Below are 27,886 nucleotides of genomic sequence, written 5' to 3'. Positions count from 1 at the left end.
TCCATTTTTCTTTTTCTCTTTCTTCAATGCCACTTCTATACCTTCCTTCCTCCCTCCCTCCCTCCCTCCCTTCCTGAGCACTGGAAATCAAAACTAGAAAGACAATGTGTGTTGAACTGTATTTCCCTCCTGGTGACTGGAAAGAGATTTAAGTTAGAAGAAACTATCATTCAAATCATACATAGAGATTTTATGGACCAAATGATAACGTCTTCTTTATCTAGATTGTTAACATCTATTAAGTCCCAAGTCCTTCTCACATGCATGCAGCTTTGTTTGTTTCACGAAATGGAACAGGTATCTACAAATACAAAAATGTATACAAGGGAAATAATATCAGGGATGTAGGCCTTTGGAGTCTGCATAGTGGGGGAGAATCCATTGTAGCCAATGGCTACATCTGTCAGGGTGAGAGTAATATATATTTATTCTGGCAAGATTCTGTCTAGTGTGTCTAAGCAAATACAGAAGTGAACTCTGGTTGGCTTGGTCAACATTATTCTTGGGCTTAGCTTGACAATTGGCCATGCTTCTAGGCATGCTGGGAGTATAGATTTGGGAGCATGTTAAAAAACAACAACAACAACAACTCCAGTCTCACCTAAAGACATCGTATCAACCATAAAGAGAAGGTGAGAAAGATAAAACCTAACTCAAGATTCATTGTCCTTTGTAGAATTAGGAACCTGCCAGATTGCAAATGGAGTAATTTCCAGTGTTAATGGCATTGCTAATCTTGGAGCTGCATAATAAGTACAACTGTGTGGCTGATATTCAGCATAACGGCCGCGAATAAACTTTAGCAATGTCAGCACCTGTGTGCAATTCTGCTGACACTATTCTTCCACAGGCAGGAGATGAAAAGTACTATCTCTCCTTTGGGAGCTGGGGTTTAAGAGAGTTTGTCTGTTTGGTTATGATTATTTTTGAGGGGTTGTTTGAATGCTAAAATGGTTATCCTGGCTTTGTCTGATTATACTTTAAAAGAACAATTAAGTATTTGATTACATATCCAGCGAAGCTTGGAAATGCTGACACCCCGTAAATGTAATAAAAGCTTTGGGAAAGCAGGAGAGGGTGGAAGTTGCCTAGGTAAACACAAGTAATGTAAGGAAAACTCAACTGGAATTGATAATGCTTGTGGTAGAATCTTTATACTCTGACAGCTTCATACATCACACCTCTGTTTGAGAAAGGCATTGGTGGAAATTCAGCACTTGCTGTATATTTGCTCTAGAGCAGTGTTTCTCAACCTTGGAAACTTTAAGAGAGATGGATATAAGGTTCCAGAATTCCCCAACTGGCACCCAGTGGATCCTCAAAAAAAAAAAAAAGGATCACTCTTTCCCAAAATACAAGTCAGTCAGACTCCCTTTTCAGAAGATGTGGGTAATATTCTTTGCCAATTCTCAAATAACACATCCTCTCCCCTTAGGACTCTGCTATAGGGCAATACATGCCAAATAAACTAGACACAGGGACAGTTTTACCCTTGTGCCATTAGGCTGCTGAACACCTGTTCCTCACAGTATTATCTTATGTCAAATTATATTTATTCATGTACAATGGCTGTAGTATTATAATTCTTCTTATTATCTTCTTTAATAACCCCTCATGTTGGTATTATTATTATTATTATTATTTTGCTTTGCATATACACTGATAGTTGCTGCACCAGAGACAAATTCCTTGTGTGTCTAATCACACTTGTGTGTCTAATCCATGCCCTATTCTATTCTATTCTATTCTATTCTATTCTATTCTATTCTATTCTATTCTATTCTATTCTATTCTACTCTACTTTTCTGTTTTACATTCTTGGTCTGCTCTTGTTTCATATCTAGCATTTATAATATTCAATTACAACCTTCTGTAGCTCTGATAGCAGCAGAGCAGAATACATAACAAACAACTCCTATACTGTTTTTTCATCTTCCTTTCTGGAACTGTAATCTATCTTCCTGAGCATTTGCAACTTCCCTATAGTCACATCTCTGAGGTATGTAGCCCGATTTGATTTTTAAAAGAAACGGGGCTCTCTCTTTCTTGTCAGGCGAGTTTCCTATTGCAGGGAGTTCTTTTTAAAGAGTTAATTTGCAGTAGGACAATATTCTGCCATCGTAGAACGCAGTGCACATTCACAGAGGGCCAGGGGGGAGAGAGGGAGAAATAAAACAACTTAATTTTCTGGGCTGAGGTTGGTACTATCCCCAGAGTATCAAATATATACACGTGGAATATTATCAGGTTACTAGAGTTAAAAGATACGGCATCAGAGATTACAGGACATGTTTGGAACTCATGGATTTGTAGAAAGCAACCAAGCAAGATAAAAATAACGTGATTCTTTGTGACTGGGCCCTATTCCATTTTCCATCTGGTTTGTAATGAAATTGCATTTTGTGGTCATTGCTTGAATTTCAATGGTGTCCATTATGTTGTAAGTCTTTTAGGTGAGATGGTGGTAAACACCCTGTCTCTAAAAAGGAAGAGTAATAAAATGGTTTATCCTGGCTTGGATATATCACATTGAGAAATGAGCAACAGTTGGATCAAATGTATATTGATAAAAAAATATGGCTTTTTATTGTTTCGAGAGATTACCCTTCATTGGTGGTGTTGGCAGTTCTCACGATGCAGTCGGGTGATGTTTGAAAGAACAGCTCAGATCAGTTGAGAAATATGGATTCAGAAAAACCAAATGGTTCTGCAGACCATGTATTAGAATTAGTATGGGAAATATTTGCATCCTCTTCTTCCTCCTCCTCTTTTGATTAGGAAGTTGGGTGTGATGGACTGGTGGGTGCAGGGGATGGATCTTTAAATTTCTTTTGGGAAAGGAAAACCCAGAACTCTCAGATTTGGGTTTCCCCAGAAGTGCCAATATAAACAATTCAAATAAAATGGAAGAGAAGATGCTTGTCTCAGAGTTTGGAGATTATTAGTTGGAACATTGACATTAACCTGAATCTGAGATTTCTGGGTTTTCCTTTCCCAAAAGAAATTCAAAGATCCATCCCCTACACCCATCAGTCCATCACATGGCACAATCAAATCGTTGTCCCAACCGGAGACACTCCTCTCCAGGTTCAGGGCAACATGTCCTTGACTCTCTGAGAAAGAATGTTGTTGAGTCTAATCTTCCACCTTGTTATGAAATCCCCCCTCCCAAATTCCCAGGCACTAAATGTGGCAGCCTCAAAGCTTCCAAGTAAAATATGCCTTCCAAGGCTGAAATTGGTTATGTTGAGTGTTGTAGAAATAGTCATACAGAGATCCTTTCTCTTTTGACTTAGAGATCATTTTATTAATAATACGCAAATGCAGGGAGATTAAGCAGTCACCCTCTGAAAGAACATTTCCTATTTATCCTTTTGGACTGTGATGTTGGACAAGACTCCTGCAAACATCAAAGACAGCCAAGAAAATTATTGGGGGAATCAACACAGAGTTTTCACTCAAGGGACAAATGACTAAATCATCCTTGTCATCATCAGCCATTCAATCATGTCTGACTCTTGGCCTCTCTATGGATCAGTACTCTCCATGACTCCTCTGTCTCACACCATGTCCTTCAGATCCATCATGGTCATCTCAGTGTCATCTTTTATAGTGTCCAGGTAGATGCTAGGGTAGCCCCTTCTCCTTTCCCTGCTGATCATTCCCAACACGGTTGACTTTTTGAGTGAGAATCCTGACACAGGTCTTGTGACATGACTAAAGTATGACAGACTCTGTTTGGCCAACATGGCTTCAAGTGATATGTATGGTGAGATTCATTTGTTTGTATGGAACAGAATAGAATAACAGAATGGGAAGGGACCCTGGAGATCTTCTTGTCCAACCTCTGCTCAAGAAGCTGTCAGCATTCCAGAAAAACTCAACTCCAGTTAAAAACTTTGAGACATCTTCTCAAAGATTCCTTTTATTAGAGTAGTATATTGGCACATGTGGAAAAACCCAAATCTGAGAGTTCCGGGTTTTCCCTTAGGAATTCAGAAGTCCAAAACCAACCCCTGTGCCCATCAGTCCATCACATGGTCTAATCACCATCCATCCCAACTAGAGACATCCCTTCAACCACTCCTCCTCCCGGTGCAGGAATAACATGACATTGAACGGAAAGAAGAATGCTATTATGTCTAACTACCCACACTCTACAATTCTCCCCACCTACTTTCCCAGGCACAGGAATGTGGCAGCATGGAAGCTTCCGGTACTAATATGGTTTCCAAAGCTGACAGCAGGAGACCCTACACCATCTCCAACAAATAGTTGTCCAATCTCTTCTTAAAAATGTCCAGTGTTGGGGAATGCACAACTTCTGGAGACAATATATGAATTCTTCTACTGATGAATTGTGATAACTGTCAGGAAATGTCATCTTAGTTGCTTCTCTCATTGATTAGTTTCCATCCATTGCTTCTTGTCCTGACCTCAGATGAACTTAGTTGTAGGAACAATGAGCGCACCCCTGGGAAACCTGAAAGGCCAGGGTAGAAACACATCTCCTGCATAAAAATTATTTATCTGTTTGCTAAGGGTTAATGGTGACAATCAAAAGGTCTGTAGCAAGTGTAAAAAGGTTCCAAGGCCAGGTTCTTCCAGAGGTATCTGTAATGGCTTTATTAGATGAATGTGTAGTTTGTTCCTAGTAGTTCTGGTGTTGATTACCCATATACAGTACTCTGCTGAAGTGATAAAGATTTGCTTGACCTCTTTATATATATGTTTTCTGAGGTTTTCGCGGGTATTTGTATGTGGATCTTTGGTTGTCTGAGAAGCACAGAGCCGAAGACAGAAGCCTGAAGATGATGAATGAGACTTCATCGAAACGTTGCCTAGATACTTCGAATCTTACGCGGGAGAAAACCCGAACAACCAAAGATCCACATATATATATATATATATATATATATATATATATATATGTATGTATGTATGTATGTATGTATGTATGTATGTATGTATGTATATGTATATGTATATGTATATGTATATGTATATGTATATGTATATGTATATATATAAAACAACTCCTACAGCAACTACAAGCTTTATTCTCTTCACAATGCAGCTCACTAACATTCATCAGCCCCCATTATTCATTCTGCAGACAATCTCCAGTTTTATTTCATGCCACGCTGGAGGTGAATTACAACTGTTTATGAATTCATACAACCACTGAGTGACTTAGCTGGCTTGTGAAACATGCAGTAATGAGCAGTTACAATTTACATAATATAGACACACATCCAATCTAATACAGAAGCTTGCTGTTCAGAATCATTCATATTGTGAGTGGCACTTCCTGGCAATTGGATCAGAGAAGAATGTGTTGTCTGCTACCAAGGAGCCGGTGGGGAAATGCTCGTTTTTTTTTTCCCTCTCCTTCTCCTCCTCTCTCTCTCCTGCTTTTCTGGCTCAGCTGCTCTGGTTTAAAAACCTATTAAAGAGGGATCAAACTCATTTTATAACACTGATAATCTCCCTGCCCCCTCTTTCGCTCTTGCAGCAGTTAAATGGTTTATTAGAGACTCGATGGCCTTGATCTCAAGTTGGTGTGGCACTATTTCATCACTCCTGAAATTGAACTCTGAATGTTGTGGGGATCCTTTGACACCCATTGGAATGTGCTCTCCAGTGCAACAACAATGCCATTCCCTCTGCATTCTTCCGACTAGTCTAGTCCTGAGGAAATGGATCATTCTCTATATTTAGTTTGCATAATACTCCATATTTAGTTGTGAGTGTTCCATCACTGGAGGATTTTAAGAAGAGATTGGACAGCTACTTGTCTGGAATACTATAGGTTTTCCTGCCCAAGCTGGGGGTCGGACTTGAAGACCTCCAAGGTCCCTTCCAACTCTGTTTGCTGTTATATATTCTTAAAAAGAGCTCAGAGCTGATTCCAATGGATGTTTTTCTTATTAATAAAGTTAAAGAGATATCCTATAGGATGACAAAGACCTACAAGGAACTAAATTCTCAGTTCGATTTGTAAGTGAAAATCAAACCAACTGTGTCATTATTTGAAAAAAAAAATAAGAAAACTATGGAACCTCATAATTAATGTCAATTCTGCACCTTCTTCTTAGGGCACCAGGACATGATCCAGTAAGGATTTGGTTCTGGCTTCCTCTATTACATTGGAATGGAATTTTCATCCTTTCTGTACATTCCAGGCAATCACGTTAGATGAATTACTCAGTCGGCTTCTCTTCTTGTTTACAGAAGTGGTTTCTTGACTTGGAGGAGGAGGCATACGTAAACAGCAAGGACCGTAGAATAAATTGAATACTCTTTATTGCACATTTTATCACCCTCAGTAGAATTTTATCTATGTTCGTCTAATGGAATTGGGATTCACAAAAGCTGCGTTTGGAAAACTGGGAATGAAGAGGAAGGAATCAGCCAGAAAATTAGAACAGAAATATAGGCAGTTGGATATATTTAAAGTGTATTATATAAATGTATTCATATAATAATTATTTCCATTCTTTTTTTTTTAATGGTGCTTGGTAGTTATCCTAGAGGTCTGGACTTCACCATGGGGAACAAACCTGTAGTGGGTGACAGAATGTTTGCATGCTACTAGAGATTTCATTCATTCATTCATTCAATTTCTATGGCCATCCAACTCAACCAAATGACTCTAGAACAGGGTTTTTCAGTCTGTGCAAATTTAATACACATGGACTTTAGCTCCCAGAATTCTTTAGTCTGCATGCTGTTTGGGGAATTCTGGAAGTTGAGGCCCACAAATCTTAAAGCCTGCTGGTTGGGAAATGGTTATAATTGCTGAAGTTGGAGAACTCTGTCCTAGAGTTTGGTCCTAAAGTGCAAGAAGGCAAATTCCAATTTGAATATTACAGAAAAGCATCCTTTCAGCATGAACAGTTTGACAATGAGAGCAATTACTGCAAGTTACCCTGGGGATGGCTTAACCTGGATTCTTGCACAAAGTAAAGATTGGGTTCGAAGGCCTCAATAGAGCCTTTCCTGTCCCAGTGGTTCTTCGAATATTTCTGTCATTTTCCTCACATGGATTTTCAGAAACAAACACATACCTTCCTAAAGATTTCCTCTTCCAAGGATCCTGAAAAGTGGGCTGAGCTGAAAGAAGGTACATTTCTCAAAGGAGACCAGTAACCTTCTCCAGCTGTGAGTGTCAACTTCAAGCTGGTTTTGGTTCTTCCCTCCTGTTTTACACTATCCCTTTACATGGGAATAGGAAAGCAGATTGCTCAAAACACAGTGGAGGGATGTTTGCTAACTCCTGTTATCATTGTTCTAACGATATCCATAAGTTTATCTTTGAAGGAGAATGAGTGGTATAGAAAACTGAAAAAATATAGATAGATAAATAGGTAGGTGGGCAGGTGGATGGATAGATAGATGGATTGATTGATAGATAGACACACATATAGACGGATAGAGTATGTATGTATGTGTGTGTGCGCGTGTGTATATATGTATGTATGTATGTATGTAAAGATAGATGGATGGATGGATGGATGGGTGGATGGATATATACATTGTTGGTTAGATAGGATAGATGGATGGATAGATAGATAGGATAGATAGTTAGATGGATAGATAGACCAACAGACAGACAGATGATGGATAGATAGAAAGATAATGATGAATGGATGGATGGATGGATAGATAGATAGATAGGATAGAGATAGATAGATAGATAGATAGATAGATAGATAGATAGATAGATAGATAGATAGCTCTGCTACTTTTTGTTGCCACTTACAGTCTTTTCCAGCTTATTGACAGCTGCCTTTTAGTACCATAAAAATGTTAGCAGTTTTTTTTTGTTCTTGATCTAATTACTTTTCTGTGGTATAATTGTGCTTTTCTTCCTATTTCAGAAACTCATTCAAAGTATTGACATTAGATAACAAGAAATGATCTCTTTCTCAGGCGGTGTGTTTATTTTAATCTAGTGATATTGAGAAAAAAAATATTTGACCCACGGAGGTATTTTCAAGATACTTCAATATAGGCAATAACGATTTTTTTTCCCCTTTCGATGTTTTGCCTTTCCCCCCCCTCCCCCTCCCTTTTCCTTTTCCCCTTTGTTCTTTTTGCCGAGAAATAAAATTGCTGCAAGACGACACTTTGTGATCGGAATGGAAATGAGATGTTGAGGAACCAGAAAAATACCTGCTCATAGATCTTCAACAGAAATGGTGGTTGTGTTGTTGTTACTGTTATCCCGGCCCAGCGAGTCAAATTGGCAAGCAGAAATAATGGGTGTGGGTTGATCTCCCTTGCTGAACCAGAAGTAAATTTTGAAAGGTTCCTCTTTGTCTAGAGCAGTGGTGGGATTCAAATTTTTTTTACTACTGGTTCTGTTTGCGGGGCTTGGTGGGCGTGGCTTGGCTTGGTGGGTGTGGCTTGGGTGTAGAAGCGGAAGGATACTGCAAAATCCCCATTCCCTCCTCACCCCTCTAACCTGCTTTCCAGCTCCATTCTCCTGTGCAGGACAACCAAAGAAGACCCAGCTGATCAGCTGGGACTCAATGGGAGGCAGAGAATAGATGAGGGTGGGGCCAGTCAGAAGTGGGATTTGCCAGTTCTCCAAACTACTCAAAATTTCCGCTGCCGGTTCTCCAGAACTAGTCAGAACCTTCTGAATACCACCTCTGGTCCAGAGCAATGAGAAACATCTCACAGGGTGGTTGGGGCATGGATAGGCCATGGCTGTGGGGGTCCTGAGGTAAGCCGGTGTGGGGCTCATAGGGCAGCTCCATCCTTCCTTCCTCATGGTGGTGCAGTCCTGCACGGCCTCCTGCCCCACTACAAGCAAGCAGAATACACTCAGCTCCATTCAGTTGCACAGACTCCACCCCGCAAGGGATTATGGGGTCATTAAAAGAAGAGGATGATAGGGATTCTGCCATGGTTGTAAGTGTGAAAAACAGTCACAAGTCACTTTTTTCAGTGCTGTTGTAGCGTTGAATGATCACTATATAAACGGTTGTACGTCGTGTGCTACCTTGCTGGTTGTTGTGTTCTAAGTTATATTAGCTGTTTTTTTTCCTGATTGTAGTATTTTATCTTGCTTTTATTATTATAATCCAGCGTAACATCTTTTCAACAACACGTAGGCTACAGCTGTGGTGAATAAACTCCTGGAAATGAGTAGCCTATTTTTGCTAGGGCAAAATGAACAGATTTAGAAGCAACAGATGTCAGCAAAGATTACTTCCATGGGCTGAATTTTTGTAGCACATCCTTTTTTTAAAAAGAGAGTGTTATAGCAATTAATGTCTACGATATTAAGCCAGTTCATAGCTTTTAGATTATAACTCTACTAAAAAAAAAAAGATGATTTAAGGCACAGGAAAGGCACCTGTATGAGTGAAGATTGAAAAAGACTGCATGATTAGTCCTGACAAAAAAAAAATAGAAGGGGAAATCAGATGTGCTTCTTTCATTATCTGGGATCATTTCACGAAGATCACTACTTCTCAATCTCAGCAATTTTAAGATGTATAAAATTTCAGTTCCCAGAATTCCCCAGTTAGCCTGGCAGGGGGATTCTAGGAGTTGAAGTCCATTGAGACTGAAAAAACATTGATATGTACAGGTAGTTGTTTACTTATATTCCATCTGGAGGGGAAAAAAACTTATACTTTTAATTAGGTGAAAACTTTGGGAACCTTCAGAGTCAGTTTAATGTCAGGATTCTGAGTAACAGACCCACAGCAAACAAAACTCGAAGGCAGGTAGATTCCTCAAAGAATAGCTTTATTGAATCTATATACAGTATATAAAAGCAAAATACCACTCAGGTATCATCACAAAATCTCCATAACAATAAAGCCTACAAACTTGAAATTTGAAATTTGGCATGCTCCTCTTGGTTTCTAGGTGCTCACTAAGAAAGGATTTTTCAAAATGACCATCAGAGCATTAGTATTTTCTATATTATTATTATTATTATTATTATTATTATTATTATTATTATTATTATTATTATTATTATTATTATTATCATGCTCTGATGCTAAGGAATTCTACTCCCCCTCCGCAGCAGAAAAGAAATCTGTCCCAAATGCAAAACACAAACAGAGGAGAGGAGTTTCAGTTTCAGTTTTACTTTCACAGCACCAAACAGCTTTAGTACAGAACAGTTGAGCTAAGCCAAGCCTTGCTGTCCCCTTCTTGCTCATACAGCAAGTACTGTTTCAGTTTCCAAACAGCCCTCAACTCTCTCACATACTGACAGAACACTAGCCAGACGAATACCTGATGGATGTTGGTAGGCAGAGGCACAATTTCTCCCCCTTATTTTCCTCCCCCAAAACTAAGCCCAACCATATAGTTTTGTAGCGAAGCATGGGTATCGAACTAGTTTATCATTTTGGCACTGACCTGGTGAAAACCGACTCTGAAGGTTCTAGAGTTTCACCCCTAATTAAAAGTAACAGTTTCCCCCCCCTCTCCAAACAACCAGTCACACGGTCCAATCAAGGCGCTGTCTGGTTGCCAGGTGACACCACTTCTCCTTCCTTCGATCGGGTGTGAGAACGTCCTTTGTTCCCAAGAGAAAACATTTTATTTTGACTACACAACCCCAGCTATCTCTAATTCCTCCCTCCCTATCCCTCACCTCCAGTGTGGCAACACTGAATCTCCAAGATGGCTTCAGTCAGGTCAGCTTCAGGGTTGACACCATCACTTAATCGCTGTTCAAAATTTTGACAGTCTTGAAAAAAGTTATATGGGACCTGTTGTTGAAATTGCAACTGCTGCACGACCCCCCATGGCCATGTGATCATATTTCAGTTCTTTAGCAATTAGCTCAAATGTATGATTGAGGACGCAGTGGCTCGGTGCCTAAGATGCTGAGCTTGTCGATGAGAAAGGTCGGCAGTTCGGCGGTTCGAATCCCTAGCGCCACGTAACAGAGTGAGCTCCCGTTCCTTGCCCCAGCTTCTGCCAACCTAGCCATTCGAAAGCACGTAAAAAATGCAAGTAGAAAAATAGGGACCCCTTTGCTGGGAAGGGGACAGCACTCCATGTGCCTTCGGTGTTTAGTCATGCTGGCCACATGACCATGTAGACGTCTTCGGACAGTGCTGGCTCTTTGGCTTTGTAATGGAGATGAGCACAGTCCCCTAGAGCTGGAAACGACTAGCATGTATGTGTGAACTTTTATCTTTATCTGATGAAGCATCTGATGACTGATGAAAGCACCTCATTGTTATGTAATCATGATTTGTTTTGGGTTTTTTTTTTTGCCATTTTCTGCACATTGTTTCCTTAATGACCCCACTGATATGCTTAATGACCATTGTCAAAACAAGTGGACGAACGAGGCTGATCATGTAATTGTCAGGGCTCCGGTAGTTACCCGCATTTAAATCATGAGTCTCTAGCCAGATTTTCAAAGCTCAAAGAAGATTTATTAGGAGTAGACATGCCAGTGCTGTCTGGATATAGCCGACTCTGAGACATATCATTCATTGTCACCCGTGACCCTGGTTCCCGCCCCGGTGTATCGTAATTCATATTCTCTAATGGGACACATCCATAGCCAAGAGTCATCAATCATACTCTCCAGTTAGAAATTTTGCACGGCAGAAACTTCAGTCACCTGGAAACTATCTATGGAAACATTTATGGAATGCAGTTTTGGTTTTGTAAGCTGCTACACTATTCCCTCCTCCCTTTCTGTTGGCAACTATAAAAAGACCAGAGAAATATTTTATGAGTTGACAGTAATATCTTGACCATATACCAATCTATGCAATTATTTATGATGAAAAACTGGTCCCAGTTCTGGTTTTAAGTTGTGGACCAAACCTATGATTTGTGGTTCCTGAGCTCAGGACATAGGATCACATGCAAATTCCTTTACATATGCAAATTACATGGGTAAATTCCTTTACATACATTTCTTTATCTATAACTGAGCCCTGCTGCAAATTTGCAAAATGAATAGTGACTGGTAAATAGGTGTGGCCTAAAATGGTGGATGCTACTAGGTTCTGCAGCTTTCCGTTGTGCTGCAATATTTGTTTTGTAAGATCACAGCATTCTGAGATAAACTAATGATGAATTTCTTGCACATCTGTAGTTAAGGCATGATTAATGTGATGTATCTGTGCCTTTTCCATTCCAAGAAGTGTGCCCAGTTAGTTCTGCGGGGAAAAATAGTGCTCTGACCCTTCCTGTTAGCCATTTCCTCCCCAAATCGTGAAATCCAATACTTCCCAAGCAGTGGTGGGATTCAAATAATTGAACAACTGGTTCTCTGCCCTAATGATTTCTTCCAACAACCAGTTCACCAAACTGCTCAGAAAGTTAACAACCAGTTCTCCCAAACTGGTGTGAACTGGTTGAATCCCACCACTGTTCCCAAGTCTTCCCAGATGGGAAGTTGTATCCAGAAACTTTCTTTTTAGTTTGAAAAAAAAAATAGGGAAAAAATATCTGAAAACAAATATCAAAGTATTCCTGGAAAGAATTTCAGATAAGCTTGTCTTGTCTTGCAGAAAACCTGTGAATGTATGGGGAGAAAAATCAAATCCTCATCACAGCCTAAACTGATCCTAATGAGTAGTGAAATGCAGGGAAAATTTTGAGTAGAATGATTGAGCTGGGTGGAGATAAACAACCCTGGACCTTAAAGAGAAAAAAAAAACCAGACTGAAATTTCAACTGTGGTGGTAAAATGCCATCTAGTGACAATTTTCAGGAAGCAGCTGTTCATATTTATTCATTTTCATTTTAAAAAAAAAATAAAAGCCTCCAGCAGGTCAACTTAGCTTTCTCCTATTTTTGAGGAAGAAAAGTGCAGAAGATTTAATTCAAAATGGTCCAGTTTTTTCTCTCTCGATGATGTATTTCTTTGTTTTCAAAAGAAGATGCAGCTTTTTCTTATTCTTCTTACAGAAAGCCAGCCAATAAATTGACAGGTTCTGTTTAAAACAACCAAGCAGCAGAACACAGTGAGGTAGCATAGTCACAGGGAAAAAAAATCAGTCTGAAATGCATAGCAACCACAAGAATGGAATATTGTGTTGTGCCATTTTACAAAATGCAAAACAAAACCCCCCCCCCCCAAAAAAAAAGAAAAATCAGAGCTGTGCTCCCCAGTAAGGAAAAAGAATGAATTACATTAGAAATGAATTATGAAATATCTCTCTCTCTGGAGGGAGGGAGGAAGGAAACTAGGGGAGAAAAGAAAAAGGGGCAGTGAGGGAGGGAGAGAGGAAAAAAAGGAAGGGAAGGGAAGGGAAGGGAAGGGAGGAAGGAAGGAAGGAAGGAAGGAAGGAAGGAGAGCAATACAATACAATTTGGGAATGAATTTGGACTGTGGACTGTGGATCATCACTCTTCTGGAAAAGGAGACATTGCATGATAGAGCAATAAAGGAAAATGAGGAGAAAAACAAACAATCAGAAGAATCAATTCATGTACCTTTTAAAGAAAACATCCAGATCATGAATGTAAAAGTACTGTTCTGTACTGCATAAATGAGCTTGTACTTGTAATATGGCATCCAGTTCTGGTCACATGATACCAAAAAATAAAATAAAAATGCTGTAGCGTGATAGCAGCCTTCTGGTCTTGAGGAGCTGCCTCAGAGAAGAGAGGATTGATTTATTCTCCAAAGCACTGGACAGCAGGACAAGTAACAATGGGTGGAAGGAAGCTTGTTAAAAAGAGAACCTCAACCTAAAATTAAGGAGAAATTTTCTGATAGCGAGAACAATTAATGCCTCCTGAAGTTATGGGTGCTTCGTTACTGGAGGGGTCTATGGAGATTCTGAGTCATTCAGGTCATGGTTGTCCCAAAGGTGCTTTTTTGAGAAGCAACTGGTCTTTCTGGTCTTCTGTAAGGTTTCAGAGTTGAAGAAACTTCTTGAATGAGAAGCAAACTATCTTTAAAAAAACAACAACCCAGAAAGTCCAGTTACATCTTAAAAAAAAACATCTTTGGGACATCCATTACTGGAGGTTTTCAAGAAAAGATTGGTCAACCATTTGTCCAGGATAGAATAAGGACTTCTGCCTTTTGGCAGGGGCTTGAAATATATGATCTCCAAGGTCCATTCCAACTCTTTGATTCTATTGATTTTTCCAAGGAATTGTAGACCTCCAAGTAGATAAAATCTAGTTTATTTAAAGTCTTATACCAAAGCCTGAATTCCTTGTACCCTAAGGGTAATGACAAGCTATTTTCTATTTTTCTTTCTTCAGGTCTGGTAATAAGCTCAATTAATTCCCTTGGTTTAGATTTTAGAGTCAACTCAAGATGGTGTGGTTTAGATAATCAGAATTTCTGCTTAACATTATGGCTATATTACTATGGTGAATGAAGAAACAACTTGATAGGATTTTTTTGAGAGCAAACCATTGAATTGGTTGATGATAATGGTCATGAAATGCTGGATGAGGGTTGTGTTGGGCCCAACAGGCAACAACGATGTAAATTGGCTTGCAGTTCAGGGACAGCAAATGATTTAAACTGATGCTGGACATTCATTTTGTTATCAGCACCAGGAGGGCAGGTCATAATCACTCTTTTAGCATCTTAGTGTTTTATTTTATGGTAGATGTGGTTAGCCGTGTCTGTATTCATTTAATGTTTTTATCTCCTTTATAGTTCTTTGTATGTGTATGCACGCATGCGCATGCAGACACACACACATACACATGTGTGTCTCTCTGTGTGTGCACCTTGTAAGGGCCCCTTTCCAGGGTTACAGGAGAAGATGGTCAACACTTTTGAAGGCAGAAGAGGGCTTTATGCCCCTAACGGCAGATTAAACAGTAGATCCATCTTCTAGGAGAAGGGAAACTCTTATTTCAAACCTCCACTGCCTTGTAGCTATATTTATTGTTGGAAAAGGCTTCAGGAGTCAACCTCAAGGCAAAATCTGGAGCCAGAGTCTTGGAAGCAGTTCGTGACTGTGTACAATCACGTTCTGGTAACTCCTGCGACACAGCTGTTCCATTAGACTATTCCAGTGACATGGAGGTGGGGAGATCTGCTGCTTGGGTAACAGTTTATCCTCCATATTAAATTACACAGGCCTCATGCTCTGGAGACCCCAGCCCTCTGGGAGGTCTGCAAACCCCTCTGCAAACCCCAGGTTTGCATACAGCATGGAAACGGGGAAGTGGCAGTTACCGGTTTCATTGCACGATGCCATAGGCTCTTGAGACTGAAGGATGCCAATTCAATTCAATATGTGTGCATATGGATATGTGTATATATGATGTTTGCTGATTGGCTAGTACTTGCCTATTGGTTTGGATCTGGAAGTCCTGTTATTCTCTGCAACCTTTTGAGGGATCTCCCAACCACACTTAAAAGGGTCTAGCCCATATTCTGTACAGATATTCCTGTACACAATCCTGGCTACTTGAATGGTTGTGCCATTCAGTGTAGGCTGTTCTCTGACTAACATCAGTATTCTCTTTCCAGAAAAGTGAAGTGTTAGAAATAGCTAAGATCCTGCGCAGAACCATCAAACTCCCAGGCTGTCTATCTGTCTATCTATCATCTATCTCGTCCAATGACAATATCAAGTATTGCAGGCCCAACTGGCAAAATAAAATTCAGGACTACATTGGTTGGCAACATGCAGAAGAGGCTTTCCTCCATCTATCTATCTATCTATCTATCTCTCTATCTATCTCTCTCTCTATCTATCTATCTATCTATCTATCTATCTATCTATCTATCTATCTATCTATCTATCATCTATCTTTATCTCTATCTTTGTCTCTATATCTCTGTCTTTCTCTCTCTGTCTCCGTCTCTTTGTCTCTGTGTCATACCCCTGTTGGAGTCTGAATCCGAGGAGGAAGATGAACAGCTGACAGGAGTGTGGCTCCATTGGCTGTGGAAAAAACTGGGGAAGGGCAAAGTCCTGCTGGGCAGAGCAGGGAAGAGGTAGAACAAGGGAGAGGGAATTCAGAGGAAGACCAGGCCCACCCCCTCTTCATCCTAGGGCATGCAGAGAGGAATGGAGAAGAGAGCAACATGAGTTGTGTGGCTTACGGAGGAGGAAAGGGCCCTGATTCCCTTCATTAGCTGCAACTGGGAACACAGTGTATAAAAAAGGCTAGCTGAATGCAGCAAGCTGTTGGGAGCAAACATGACTTTATCTTGTATCATCATGGCTTCTCTGTGTTTCTGGCATCTTCCCAACTGTGTGAGTTTTGCCATGCTTTCAAGTTTGAAATTCCTGCTCCTGCCCTGCCAAACTAATTACTTTAGTTTGGTTTGTTTGGATTTTAAGTTACAGTTTGTGTGTACCTTGTTTAGGACTGAATTTTCTACAGTCAAAGGCTGTTCCTGAGAGAATTTTTCTCCAGCCTGAAGGTAACCAGGACACTGGGGACAAAGATGGAGATAATAAAGGGACTCTTATTGCTTATCTGACTGTGTTGCCTTCGTGTCATGCCCCGAGTCATCACACTCTGTCTCTTTCTCTGCCCCTCTCCTCTATTCTTCCTACCTATCTTTTTAAAAATATTTTTTCTTAATTATTTTATATTTTTAAGCCTTTAACATTATTCTTTTTATTCTACCCTTTTTGTGCTGGTCTATGGCCATAATACAAATTCAATTGTTTGATCATCTACCAACCACACCATTTTCCAGGCTGAATGTCAAAACAGAGCCAACATCCTTTTATTCACTGCCTACCATATGCAATGACAAGGGGGAAGTGATAAAAAGAAAACAAACTCAAAAAAGTTCTCTCTCTCTCTCTCTCTTTTGACTTGCATCTGAAGTCAAAATACACCTCCAGGGATGATCACGGGGGACAGGATGGAACTTTTTAAAAAATGTCCCTCCCTTGAGTTATTTCTTTAGTCCTCAAAGCTGGAGGATTTATTAGGCTATAAATAAGGTGACTGGGAAAGTCATGTTTTTGTGCTAATCTGGAAGACACAAATGAAAGAAAGAGAGGAGGAAATAACTTTGTTTCATCAGTGAGAGCTTCAAGAAAGTGTTTCAATGTCTTCCCCCTTTGGATATAGATGCCATCTCTGTTTTATAAGCATAATTCTGATTCTACTTTCAAATAACTTGTGAGGAATAAGGCTGAACACTGGGATGCTTCAAAGTCGAGTCATCAAATCAAGGTTGTCCCATGAAGTATACTCATTAACAAACTCACAAACTTCTCAAAATAGAATGTGCTCTTAATGTTGTAATAACCTTCATGGTTTTCATTCTGAGGAGAAAAAAAATACATGGAGGAACATGTAGTTGTTGGTTTATTTCAGCTTTCACAGCTCTGTCTGGAAGGGAAACCTCATTGATCCCAAAGGGCTTCCTTCTGAGTAAACAAACTAGACTTGGAATGCGAATACTTGTTCAGACTTGGGCCCAAATGAATTCCATAGTGCGGGGAGACACATAGGAGATAATCTCTGCCTTCAGCCTGGCTGTCTACAGTAAGAGAAAGGCACACAGGGAAAAATGAAAAAAAGATTGGGGCAAAAGCAGGCTCAGGCACCAACATGTGTATACTCAGGGGTGGGATGGTAGTGGTTCTGCCCGGCTCTATAGAACCGGTAGCTCTGAAGAGCAGCAGAAACAGAACTGGTTCTGTGTCTGCTGCTGTTTGGCCCACCCGCCAGCCCGGACGGTTACCTGACCTTTATTCGCTGCTTTTTCAAACTCAGCTGTTTTTCGCGGCACAGCTGCAGTTGAGAAAGCAGTAAATAAGTGGTTTTTCAAACATTGCACACCTGCGTGCAGTGCTTATCAGCTGTCGGGGAGGCACAGCTTATGATGTAGTACATGCGTGTGCAGCATGCGTCTGGCACACATTTGCACAAAGCATGCATGCATGCACAAAATGTAGTAATGCTGGTTGAATCCCAGCCCTGTGTATACTTGGACCATGGTCAGTTACAACACCTGACAACTAATGGAAATAGTTTTTAGACTTCCATGTTTATTTCTTGGACTGGTCCAAGGTATAGTTTTACCTTGGTTAGTCACAACAGCTGACAAGTAGTGGAAATAGTTTGTACAATTCCGTGGTCTGCCTTTTAAGGCTGACATGCCTTCACCTCAACTTACTCTTCAGTCCAACTCATCTAAGTCACAATCAAGACCGAGTTTAATGCTGTATGTATCAAAAGAAAAAGAAAAATCTCAAAACTAAAAGCAAACAAAATATTGTCTCATTCAATTAGTAGAGAAAGGAATGTGGTTCTAAAACAAAACATCTTGATCTAATTTTGATGCCAATGGTGTGAAATTCTTGCGTGGTAGCCATAAAATGTTCTGTGTATCCAAGTGGAAAGCCAAGTCCGGCATCCTTGGGTTCCCATGCTTGCATGACTTCAAAAGGAAGGAATGGCTGCTCCAGAGGAGGGAGGGAGAGATGTTGGGGTTAACAACCACAAACAAGTTCTGAAAACCCCAGGAAGGCCTTCTGAAGCCCTTTGTGAATGAAGGTCGAAAGCAGAAACATCATTCATAAAGATTAAGGAATTCGGGAGATGGAAGGCAGATCTTGGTTCAATAATAGTATGATTTTTCCAGTGGCCTGTCCGCTTTTCAATATCTTAGCTTCCTCACCCTGGTTTAGTGGATGTGTGTGTGTGTGTGTGTGTGTGTGTGTCCCTTTTATATTAATGACTTTAACATAGGCATCCAAGGCTGCAGCTCCCTTCAACCTTGAGATGAAAAATAGTTCTTGCTTTCAAGACCCATCCGAGTTCTCAAAATATGAAGCTTGGGTGAGTGGTTGCTCAAATGAGTTTCCAGAGTCCAAAACTTATTCTATTTCCACTCTTTCATTTTTGTGCCTTCTTCTGGATTGCGGAACAGGCATCAAATTCCTACTAAGCTGACCTAGCTAAAGTGAAGAAGCGAGATGTGAGTACTTGCTGAGGAAGGTCACTCAGAGAAGTCTGCTGTTCTGCAATTCTTTATTTTCAAGGTTGAAGCAGAGTGAATTATTTAACGTGCAGACTCCTGTCTCAGTGGAGAATGAATGTTATTGTATCAAAGTTTTGCAGGTGTCCTGGGAAAGCAAGATAACGTTTTGGGAAGGCAATTCTGTTTCCTTCTTCTCCACCTCCTCCCCTTCCCCTTCCCTTTCTCCTTCTCCTTCCCCTTCATCTCCTCCTCTTCCTTCCCTTCCTCCTCCTCCTTTTCCTCTCCTCCTCCTCCTCCATTTTCGAAGGGGTCTTTTTGTCCTTAGTTTCTGCCATTTCCTGGATGCAGGGAAGTCCACACATGGACTTTAAAAATGTAAAGCTTCATTGAAACAAACTAGGCCCTTCTCCCCCATCAAAACAGTAAAGAAGAAAGGAACACAGTCCAAAAGGGAAGGGAGCAGCACCTTTCAGTTTGCATATACTGGTGAGAGAGACAAAATGGACAGCCACAGAAATAAGAAAGGCTTTGCCTAACTCTCGGAGGACTATTATTTCCGAGCATGAGTTTAATATATAATATACCGGCGTAAAGGATTTATTTATTCTTCTATCTCCAAGCATTAGGGAAAGATTAGGCCAAATGAGTCACACACTAGTCTACAATATATATGTAAATGTTTTCTCCCTATTTTTTTTTCTTTTTTTGCAGCAACCGCCTGCATTTGACACATGATTTTTGATTATTTATAAGCTAGCAAAAATCTTGCGTGCCGGCACTTGCCAAATGAAAGTGTTTATCGTGCATTATGTCCATTGCCAGCACAGCAATGGACAGTGTTATCTGGAATAAATGGAGAGGTCAATTAAATCTTTCCATAATAATGCCGTTAGGGCTGTTGCCATCCCAAAATATGGAAAACCAATATGGTGAGTGCAGCAGGTGAGTGCTGAGTCCACCAGAGCCAAGTGTTGGGGCCTGTTGGCTGCTGGCCCCTCCAGCAGCCGAATCAGAGGAGGAGGAAGAGTGGGAGTCAGGCAACCTGAGAGCATTGATGGGGAACAGAGAAAGATAGAGGTAGAAGCTGGGCCATCCATCAGCCCTCAGTTGGAGAGTCAACAGCTCCCAGGTCTGGAGGTGGCTGATGAAGAAGAGGAGGAACAGCTGGCTTCAGTGCCTGACACGTGGATGCACAGAAGGCAGAGGAGAGGAGAGCAAGTGGAAATCTATGGGCCGGTCCTCAGGATGGAAGAACCACCACGGTTAGCGAAGCCCCACCCTAGCTCTAGGGATAAAAGTCAGGGGGCAGAGATGAATAGATATGGCGGACAACCACTCACCTCCCTTGATAGCCTGCATTGAGAGAGTTTTTTTTTTCCTGAGACTGCTGGTGCTCCTAATAACAGAATCGATTTAAACACAGAGGGTTTATCATGTTTGGGAAGCTGAGTCAGAACACTGAGCCCTCAGGCAGTGTGGGATTTAAACCCCACTCTTGGTTCCATCTTGATTTATGTATCCAGAAAGAATTTCAAGTGAACTCTACACCTCATTCTGAATGGATAATCTTGCATCACTGGGTGGTGCTTTGGATGTGGAGACCAGAAGATGCTCAACATGTGTCTTCATTAAACCAAACAGATCTTTTCTCGGTAGCTGGAAGGAGACTTTTATGATCTTGAGAGAAGACATAGCCATTTTTGAATCTTTATTTTATTTACAAAACACATTTTCATCTCACCAGAATCAAAAAGACCCTGGGTGCCTTACAATACATCCACACAGGCACATATAAAAAGCTTGTTCACAGTGGAAAGCATAAAAGCAGCTCCAATTGGAAAGACAGATGGAAACAAGAAGAGGAGAATCGCGAGGACAAAATGTAACACCATCAAATTGAGAGAAGACTGATACAACTTGGTCTTTCACCATTTCCAGCAAGTCAAGGGTCTGCTATTAACAATTAGAATTTGCTTTAGAGCCTAGAAATTTGGGGATTTGTACAGTGGAGCCTCGGATCACCACCAAAATTTGTTCTCAGACTCCAGTCACGACCTGATTTGGTTGTGTCCAGAAGCATGACAGACTGTGTATGCGTGCAGTAAAAAAAAAATGGCTCTAAAGAGGAAATTGGTGCGGGAAGGGAATCTTTCTATGCCAATTTTGTTCACCACCCGATTTGGCTGCGAACAGGAGCATTCATGACAGGAGGTTCCACTGTAGTAGGTTATAGTGTCAGGGCTCCAGTCGTTACCTCCATTTAAATCATAAGTCAGTAGCTGGATTTTCAAAGCTTAAAGAAAATTTATTAGGAGTAGAAATGCTGGTGCTGCCTGGGTGCAGCCGACTCTGAGACACATCATTCATTGTCACCCTTGATCCTTGTTTTCCCCCACCCCGCCCCTGGGTGTATCGTAATTCATATTCTCCAATGGGACACATCCATAGCTAAGAGTCATCAGTCATACTCTCCAGTTGTGTGGCAGAAACTTCAGTCACCTAGTTACTATCTCTGAAAACATTTATGGAATGCAAGCTGTCCACTGCTTCCCCCTCCCCTTTCTGTTGGCAACTCTAAAAACCATAGAAATATTTTATGAGTCGACATATAGTAGTTTCTGCTTCTTGTGACCAGATGCTTCACCCTCACCCTTGCAGGTCCTGAAGCTTCTGTTGATTTTCAAATCTGAAACATGTCATAGCCCTACAACAGAAAGAGAGGCAGTTTGATCTAATGGTTAAGGGCGTCAGGCTAGGAAGTGGGAGACTGTGAGTTCAAGACCCACCTTAGCTATGAAAAGCCATTGGGTGACTGCAGTCTAGTCCTTCTCTCTCAGCCTAACCCACCTCACTGTGTTGCTGTTGTGAGGAAAATAAGAGGAGGAAGGTGTGTTTATTCTATTTTATTTATTTAGGAGATTTATATTGTCACCTAGTGACTCGTTGGCTTACAAGAATATAAAAACATCATATAAAAACAATAAAACTAATTAAAGAGATAATCATATAATACATTAATAAATTAATATAACAAAATAACCCCCACTCCCATCCCGGCAACAACACACCAAATGAGCCATTTAATGGGCTCCATTCCATTCTAGGTTCCCCAGGCCTGCTGCAGAACCAGGTCTTAAAGCTTCTTCTGGAAGAGTGTTAGAGTGGGGGCCATTCTAATCTCTGGAGGGGATGATCTTCCAGAAAGAGGGAGCCACCATGGAGAAGGCCCTTCTTCTGGATCCCACCCTCGGGGATGGGACTCGCAACGTTCCCTGCATCTCCGCTCTGATGGGTCGGGTAGATGTGACCGGTAAGAGATGGTCCCTCAGATAACTTGGTTGAATGTTATGAATGTTAAGGGGTCAGGAGACGCTTCCTAAAAATAATGGAGTCATGGGCAGTGACCATAGAACCCATGGCCCAGAGTGACGCTCCCATTCTTTGAATGAATACCTTTTGTGTTGAGTTACATGACCATCCATCTGGGATGCTTTACTTTGGATTTAAGGTCCTAATGTTTTACTGCCTCCTCTTGCACAGCAGCAAGAAATGGCCTTAAAAATATCTATCCACGAACAAACCACTTTCGCCATCTGTTGTCATAACAGCTGCTGAACACGTTTGACATTTTGATATAGGAGCAAAAAATGCAGATTTAATAGGGGAAACTTTTATTGGAAAAGGTTATACCTCCGTAGCGCTCCCCAGTGATTTGGGATAAGTGGGGGGGAAAGGACTGCAACTTCCCTGGATGGTGTTGAGGAATCAAACTATTGGGTTTATGAACCGTAGGAGGCATACAACTTTGAGAGCCTTTTGCAAATTTGAGGCCACAGTGGTTTTCCCTGAAAATATCTGAAGTTAAATCCGGTTTAATGGAATTCCTCCTCCTCTACAAACTAATATGATTGCGATTTTTTTTCCTCGCCCGTTCCACCTTTCAAGACCTTTCACAGACAAAGCTCAATCCTGATGGGGTTTTAGGAGTAATCCAAAGGGCCTGGTGAAAGGACTTCTTGCTGAGTTTCCTTCAGATTTGTATCCTGTTTATCCATCATTCCCTACGTTGCAATAAATCGAGGCGAGACAGCCGTGCTAAGGGCTTGTTCTCTTCAGGATGCAAATCCCCCACTGTTTCAAACTGCTGGCATCTTATTGACTTGTTGAAATCGCTCTCCACTGGGAGCGCACGGGTAATAAGGAGGCATTTTGCAGCTCTGTGTGGCGCAAGCAATGAAATACACCAAAGATAACTGATGCTTGCCTTACAGCTGAATCTGTAGGAGGCTGAATTCTGCTCTCTAATTTCTCCAATTGCAGTAGATGTTCCCACCTTCTGCCACTTGATATCAGAAGTATGTAGAAGTAATGCATTAGAAATAAAAAACAGCGTAATTCTTTTTATTATTATTATTATTATTAAAAGGAGGAGATTGGGAGCTACTGTGAAATGGGTAACGTTTCAGAGAGTGGGGATGAAAATGAAATTCTTAATGAAGAATTTATCAGCAGCAGCTTTGTTTAACACAATCAACTGGTGGATCTGGAGATAAGAACACGAAGAGTCACAAGGACCCATCCTTGGACAGAAGACCGGACAATGGATTTAATTTTTGCAGAAAGGGATTACAAAGAAGATCATGGACAATGCAATGTAGCAATCAACCAATGGAACAGAAGTTGCCTTCAGATGTTGTGGGAGCTTCATCACTGGAAGCTTTCAAGAAGAGATTAGACTGCCATCTGTTAGAAATAGTGTAGGGATTCCTGCTTGGGCGGAGGGTTGGACTAGATGACCTCCAAGGTACCTTCCAACTCTGTTAATCTGTTAATCTGTTCTCATAGGAGGTTAATCAGTTTCTTCTTCCTGTAACCATATTCTCGACACAGAAAAAGAAAATTGCTTAGACACACCCATGAAGTCACTAGGAGTTAAACTCAATTTGAAAGAAACTCTGTTTTAACTCTATACATCAACTAGATTTTCACTGGTATTCCATACAACTCTTTGTGAATTTTTCCCATCCTTCCCCAGTTCTTCTTTTCTTGAAAAATGTGCTGTCACTTCCAAAAATGTCTGTGAGACTTGAAAAATGTGTGTGAGACACAAACCTGCTGTGTCCTGAGACACAAACCCTGCTCAGTGGACAACATGATAATAGACGGAGATAATGGGCTTCAAGGCTGAATTCTCTTTGAAGGTTAGCTGGCTTATCATCTGAGGTTTTAAGGCCATCTCCTTAACAATAAACTCAAAAGCTGGCTATTCTGATTTTCCTGCCAGTTCACTTGGGCATTTAGTTCAACTGACGGATACCCGAATTTGCATTTGGACTGTTCTAAAGGAAGAGGCTTTATTCCCAGACGTAAAAACATCCAGCAATGGGAAACAAGTACGGAAATACGGAGGAGTTGTGAGAATAATGATATGGTCCTGTGGCTTCTACAAACAGAGCACAGCAGATGCAATTTATCCCTGTAAATTTGTTCAGGGGAAGTTTTTTTGTTCAACTTGAGGGATATTAAATTCTTCTCTTCCCTCCCAAGTGATTCTCAACCCACTGCTTTGATCCGACATTTCTCAACCCCTCCAGCTTTGTGTAGACTTCAACTCCTAGGATTCCCTTAGAAGGCTGTGTCCTCAACCCCATCATTCATTGGTGACTTCCTGAAAAGATGGCCTTTTCTGTTCAAAATTTTGGAAGAAACAGCAGAGGGCTACATTTCTTCCAGGATAAACTATTGGCAGATGTACGGAATGTGGGTTCAAGTGAGTGGGATCAGATCCCCCAAATGACTGAGAATATCTTTCCTTTTTAGAATGAATGAGTTGGAAGGGACCTTGGAGCAGGGGTGGGCTTCAAAAAATTTAGCAACCGGTTCTCTGTCCAGTTGCTGTGTGGGCGTAGCCATGGTGGGTGTGGCCTAGTCATTCTCCTGCACCATGGTGGAGGGTGTGTGTGTGTTTTCACCCTCCTTGAGCTCTGGAGGCTTTACTCAAACCTCCAGGAGGGCAAAAATGGCTCTGGAGGCTCTGTGGAAGCCAGAAATGGGCCCGTTTCAGGCCTTCTGGAGCCTCTGAAAGGTCCGGTTTTCACCCTCCCTGAGCCTCTGCATAGGCCCTGCATTTACCTGGGATTCAAACAGGCTACATGGGGACCTGGGAGGAGTGGGTGGGGCCAGCCACGGGTGGGGTTTGCTGGTTCACTGAACTGGCCATAAAATTAACGACCGGTTCACCCAAACTGGGGCAAACTGGTAGCAGCCCACCCCTGCCTTGGAGGTCTCCTAATCCAGGACCCTAAAGGAGAGCCTATATTTTTCCCTTCCTCTTCTAAGCAACCCTCTGCAAGAAACTGACTTTTCCGGAAGTCTAAATGGATCTTAAAACAGATTTTGAAATGTTCCCTGTAGTCCGGTACTCTCTGGTTTGTCTTCCCACTGTCCAAAATGAGGAACTGATCTCTAGATTTCTATGGAGATTCTCAGTCATCCAGGTCATGGTTGTCTCAAATGATTTTTTTTTTCCCCCAAAAGGCAAGTGGACTATGTTTTGTTTTTATCCTTTGAGGAAGGTTTCACTTCTCATCCAAGAAGCTTCTTCAGTTCTGAAGAACGTGCTGGATTTTAATTTCTGTCTTGCGTAGCCTAGAAAGCTTCTTTCCAACCTTCACAAAATCGTATGGCTGGAAGGGATCTCAGAAGGTACAGAGAAGAGCAACAAAAATGATTGGGGAACTGGAGGCTAAAACATAGGAAGAACGGTTGCAGGAACTGGGCTGTGTCTAGTTTAATGAAAAGAAGGACTGGGGAGACATGGTGACAGTGTTCCAATATCTAAGGGGCTACCACAAAGAAGAGGTGGTCAACCTATTCTCTGAAACATCTGAAGGCAAGACAAGAAGCAATGGATGAAAATTAATCAAGGAGAAAACCAACCTAGAATTGGGAGAAATTTCCTGATAGAACAATTAATCAAAATGAATTAATTAATCGGAATGAGTTGCCTCCAGGAATTATGGATGCTCCAAAACCGGAGGATTTCAAGAAGAGATTCGGCAAAATTGGTTTGAAATGGTATAGGGTCGGATTGGATTAGAATACTTCCTTTGCCATCCTCTGGTCATTAGCACTCTCTCTGGGAGCTGTTGAAGCTAATTGGGGGTTTATCTGTACCCTCTGGGTCACCTTCAAGGCTCTCAGAGAGAGTGCTAATGACCAGATGACTGCATAGAAATATAATCCTTCCATTCCGCACCCACCAACCACTACCATCATCATCAGGTCAGAACTGAAGAAGCTTCTTAGATGAGAAATGATATGTCTTCCTCAAGGAAAAATTATAGTCCAGTTGCCTTTTGAATAATCACCTTCAAGACATTCTGATCTCTCGCTGTTAACTAATCCCAAAGCGATTTTAGCAATCAGGTTTCACTAATCGAGCGGTGACACTTTCTATTTTTCTTTCACTCTCTCTTGTGATAGAATCTGACCCAAAACTCTGCATTACCAATAATGCCAACCCCCCCCCAGCAACCCACCAAAGAATTTAAAACTCTGCACACAGGAGAGAAATATAATTTCACCCCTAACCTTTCCTTTGCCTCCTGTCTTCTCATGCAGCATTTGTGGGTATTTTGATGTCAGAATGATGAAGTATCTCCATTTTTTAAATCAAGACTCCTAAAAGACTTCACACTGTACCTTTTGCCCTGCAGGGAAGGGATAGAGAAAGGGAAGAGTGACTTGGGGTTTAAAATAATAACTGAATAATAACTGAAGTCTGGCAAGACTGTCAGAAATAATCACTTTAATTTAGCAAGCATATCCATGCACTGATTATCGTCCCTTGTATGTGTGTGTGTGTGTGTGTGTGTGTGTGTGTGTGTGTGTGTGTGTGTTGAGTTTTCCCCTTTGCAAAGATGCAAAATCAACCAAACACAAATGTTTTGAAGCATTGTTCCAATGAATTTCTTGGACGGTTTTGTTTCTTGTCCTTAGAGGACTTTTCATTATGTAATTTCAACATTTACTTTTGTGTGTGTGGCATCAACTGCAATTATTGCAATTGTTTAAATCCTAAATTATTTGGTTTTTAATGTTTTGTTATTTTAATTAAATTGTACATTGGCCAGAGCCTCTATATGAGGGAGATGGTTGATTAAGGAGAGAGAGAGAGAGAGAGAGAGAGAGAGAGAGAGAGAGAGAGAGAGAGGCGGAGGAGGAGGAGGAGGAGGAGGAGGAGGAGGAAGCGGAAAGGGAAAGGATGACAAAATATATTTATGGCAGCTGAGTGAAAAAAGAAGAAGCAATATTGCTTTAGATAATGATAAGGTCTGTTACTGAAAAGAGGAGAATTTATTTGCATTGTGTAAAATATTTGCCCCAGTATTAATATATCACTGTCAGGAAATTTCTCCTTAATTCTAGGTTGGATTTCTCTTTGTTAAGCTTCCATTACTTCTTGTCCTAACATCAGATGCTTTAGACTCAACTCCCTCTTCTCTGTAACAGCCTCTCAAATATTGCTATCCCTCTTATCTAGAAGACATACCCAGTTGGAAAACATATCCAGTTCTCACAACCATTGATTGTAGGTTTTAGCCTACAATCCCCAAATTGTCTTTGTTGTTCTTCTCTTCACTCTTTCCAGAATCTCAACATCTTTTTTTATTTTTATTGTGATGACCAGAAGTGAATGCAGTATTCCAAGTATGTTTTTTTCCAATGCAGTAAAAGTATAATATAATAAATATAATATAATAAATATAATATAATAAATATAATATTATAATAATATAACATAACATAATATAACATAATTACTGCATATAAGTATATAATGACATGGACTCCTTTTGAGCCTTGGTGGTGCAGTGGTTAGAGTGCAGTACTGCAGACTACTTTTGCTTCCTGCAATTTGGCAGTTCAAATCTCATCAGGCTCAAGGTTGACTCATCCTTCCATCCTTCTGAGGTGGGTAAAATGAGGACC

At 40.9% G+C, this 27,886-nt stretch overlaps 1 protein-coding gene across 7 annotated transcripts in view; it reads left to right on the top strand.

Moving 5' to 3' along the window:
* The window catches only part of RBFOX1 (RNA binding fox-1 homolog 1), a 1,842,789-nt gene that overhangs the window by 216,227 nt on the left and 1,598,676 nt on the right, over window positions 1–27,886 (top strand). The gene's annotated exons all lie outside the window — the stretch shown is intronic.

The sequence above is a fragment of the Pseudonaja textilis genome, chromosome 14 (assembly GCF_049901715.1).
Source record: "Pseudonaja textilis isolate UNSWEBS1 chromosome 14, rPseTex1.2, whole genome shotgun sequence".
Taxonomy (NCBI): Eukaryota; Metazoa; Chordata; class Lepidosauria; order Squamata; family Elapidae; genus Pseudonaja; species Pseudonaja textilis.
The sequence above is the reverse complement of the archived record's forward strand: the minus strand, read 5'-3'. Positions and strand labels throughout refer to the sequence as shown.